Source organism: Gobio gobio (genome assembly GCF_949357685.1).
Source record: "Gobio gobio genome assembly, chromosome: 11".
In the NCBI taxonomy this organism is placed as follows: domain Eukaryota; kingdom Metazoa; phylum Chordata; class Actinopteri; order Cypriniformes; family Gobionidae; genus Gobio; species Gobio gobio.
Genome location: NC_137104.1, coordinates 46711307 through 46715056, shown reverse-complemented (window position 1 = coordinate 46715056; position 3750 = coordinate 46711307).

Genomic DNA, 3750 nt, shown 5'->3' with positions numbered 1-3750 from the left:
TCCGCGCCGGTAACGCTGCCTCGCTGCCCCACCCGGGGTACGCCTACTGTCCGTATGACCCCGTTGGTGCAGTCTCTGGAAGCCTGGCTTCAGCTTCCGGGGCTGTCCCGCTGGGTTGCCCGGACCGTCAGGCTCGGCTACGCGATTCAGTTCGCGCAGGCTCCTCCCCGTTACAGGGGAGTCCGCTATACCGTGACCGGGGCCCATGCCCCCGTCATGCGTGCGGAGATTGCCACTCTACTGGCGAAGGGTGCGATCGAGCCTGTCCCTCCAGCCGAAATGAGGTCGGGGTTCTACAGCCCCTACTTCATTGTACCCAAGAAAACCGGTGGGTTACGGCCAATCCTGGACCTTCGCATCTTGAACCGATCCCTTCACCGGCTTCCGTTCAAGATGTTGACTGCGAAACGCCTTTTCGAATGCGTTCGTCCGGACGATTGGTTTGCAGCGATCGACCTGAAGGACGCCTACTTCCATGTCTCCATCCTTCCTCGACACAGACCGTTCCTACGGTTTGCTTTCGAGGGGCGGGCATACCAGTACGCAGTTCTCCCATTCGGGTTATCTCTGTCCCCTCGCGTCTTCACGAAGATCGCCGAGGCAGCCCTTGCGCCCCTTTGGCAGCACGGGGTCCGCATCCTGAACTACCTCGACGACTGGCTCATACTAGGCCACTCTCGAGAGCAGGTTTGCGGACACAGAGATCTGGTTCTCCACCACTTAACCCGTCTGGGCCTTCGGGTCAACTGGGAGAAGAGCAAACTCTGCCCAGTGCAGAGGATCTCTTTTCTCGGTATGGAGATCGACTCGGTCGCCATGTACGCGCAGCTTTCGAGCGAGCGCGCGCAGTCTCTGCTGACTTGCCTCCGACAAATCGAGAGCAAGAATGCGGTTCCACTGAAACTTTTTCAGAGGCTCCTGGGGCATATGGCATCTGCAGCCGCGGTAACGCCGCTCGGATTGCTTCATATGAGACCGCTTCAGCACTGGCTTCGCGATCGAGTCCCGAGATGGGCATGGCAGTCTGGCACGCTCCGGATCCAAGTGACTCGGGCCTGCTTACAGACACTCACCCCGTGGTCGAACCTCAGCTTTCTACGGGCCGGTGTGCCCTTAGAACGAGTTTCCAGGCATGTTGTCGTATCGACGGATGCCTCTGCCACGGGCTGGGGTGCCATGTGCAATGGACAAGCAGCCGCGGGCTCCTGGACAGGACCCCAGCGCCTCCTGCATGTCAATTGCCTCGAGTTGCTGGCAGTACGGTTCGCCCTGCACCGCTTCCGAGCGTTGCTGAAGGGTCAACATGTGCTTGTCCGGACAGACAACACGGCCGTAGTAGCGTACATCAACCACCAGGGCGGTCTACGCTCCCGCCGCATGTCTCAACTCGCCCGCCATCTCGTCTTATGGAGTCAGAAGCGCCTGAGGTCCCTTCGTGCTGTCCATATTCCGGGAGTCCTGAACCACGCAGCCGACGAGCTCTCGCGGTTTCAGCCTCTCCCGGGAGAATGGAGACTCCATCCCCGGACGGTTCAGCTGATTTGGGAACAGTTCGGCGACGCACAGGTAGACCTGTTTGCCTCCCACGACTCTTCCCACTGCAGCCTGTATTATTCCCTGACCGAGGGCACGCTCGGCACGGATGCACTGGCGCACAGCTGGCCGCGGGGCCTACGCAAATATGCGTTTCCCCCAGTGAGCCTACTCGCACAGCTTCTGTGCAAGATCAGGGAGGACAAGGAGCAGGTCCTTTTGGTCGCCCCGTACTGGCACGGCCGGACCTGGTTCCCCGAACTCATTCTCCTTGCGACAGCCCCTCCCTGGCCTATTCCTCTGAGACCGGACCTCCTCACTCAGAGACGGGGCACCCTATGGCACCCGCGTCCCGACCTCTGGAACCTCCACGTGTGGCTCCTAGACGGGACGCGGCAGGTTTGAGTGGCCTACCACCTACGGTGGTCGCCACCATCACTTCCGCTAGGGCAGAGTCCACTCGGCATGCCTATGCGTTGAAGTGGAACCTCTTCGTCACCTGGTGCTCTTCCCGCCAAGAAGACCCCTGGAAATGTCCGATCGGGTCCGTGCTTGAGTTTCTCCAAGAGGGGCTGGAGCGAAGGCTGTCTCCCTCCACCCTCAAGGTATATGTGGCCGCAATATCTGCCCACCACGATCTCTTGGAGAACAAAAAGGTAAGTCAGCACGACCTGGTCATCAGGTTCCTGAGGGGAGCTAGGAGACTGAATCCTCCTCGCTCTCCTCTCGTACCCTCTTGGGACCTCGCAGTAGTACTAACTGCTCTGCAGAGACCTCCCTTTGAGCCTTTGCGGTCGGTCGATATTAAGTCTCTGTCTATGAAGACGGCTCTGCTGACCGCATTGGCCTCAGTCAAGAGGGTCGGGGACCTGCAGGCATTTTCGGTTGACGAAGTGTGCCTGGAGTTCGGGCCGGCTAACTCTCACGTGATCCTGAGACCCCGGCCTGGATATGTGCCCAAGGTTCCCACCACTCCGTTCAAGGACCAGGTGGTGAACCTGCAAGCGCTGCCTTTGGAGGAGGCAGACCCAGCCTTGGCATTGCTCTGTCCAGTACGCGCTCTCCGCGCCTACGTAGACATGACGCAGTGTTTCAGGACCTCAGACCAGCTCTTTGTCTGTTATGGTGGAGAGCGGAAGGGAAGTGCTCTCTCAAAGCAAAGGCTGTCTCACTGGATAGTGGACACCATTGCTTTGGCTTACCAGCAGCAAGGCCGACCATGTCCCCTTGGTGTGAGGGCACACTCCACCCGGAGTGTGGCTTCCTCTTGGGCTCTAGCGCATGGCGCCTCGCTAGCAGACATCTGCAGAGCTGCAGGCTGGGCGACACCCAACACATTCGCCAGATTCTACAATCTCCGAGTGGAGCCAGTGTCCGACTATGTACTCGCCCCCCCGAGGGGCCGGTGATGGGCCAGGCTCAGGTGTCTTCGCTTGCTCGCCACTCCACTCCACGGACTGGATACGTGCGATATTTTCCTCAGGTGAGCTCCCCGAGAGCCCTGAGCTCCTCCAGCACTGTCGACGCCGACATCAGTTCAGTCTGCCCTCTCGAGCCCAGACCCTCATGTCCGGCCAGGTGCCCCATGTGCATGGTTCCCTCTGGCGACCCCCACATGTGTATTTCACCGTAAGTCTCCGCAGTGAGCGGGTTTCTTCCCTTGGCGTGTCCCCGCCACCCCTAGGGTTAAAAATCCACCTTCGGCTGGTACCCTAGAGATCTTCCATATGCAACCCTCTCCGGGTCATATGTGTCTCTTAAGTCCTCCCCACGGGTAGGCATCTTGGCATTCCCTCTCTGGGATATGCTTCCCAGTGTACCTTGGTAATCCTGTGTTAAGTGGGAGTCCTTCGTCCGTACTAGTCTTACGACAGGGAACTCACACTTACGCAGGGCGCTGGAAGACGGCTGAGTGGCGGGATTATATTGGGACCCCCATTCGTTAGTCACTAACGTTACGTCGTAGTGACTGAACGAAAGGGAACGTCTCGGTTACGGATGTAACCCTCGTTCCCTGAGGAGGGAACGGAGACGTAACGTCCCCTTGCCACATCAGCTGTGTTGCCTGGAACGCAGGAGTTCAGTCTTGGCTCCTCAAGCAGGTAACATAATGCGATATTGCCTCGTACTTCCTTATATACTCACGCAGTGAGGCGGAGCTACGTATGCAAATTCCGCATGCCCCATGGCATTGGCACGCCATTGGGCGTTTTCTCA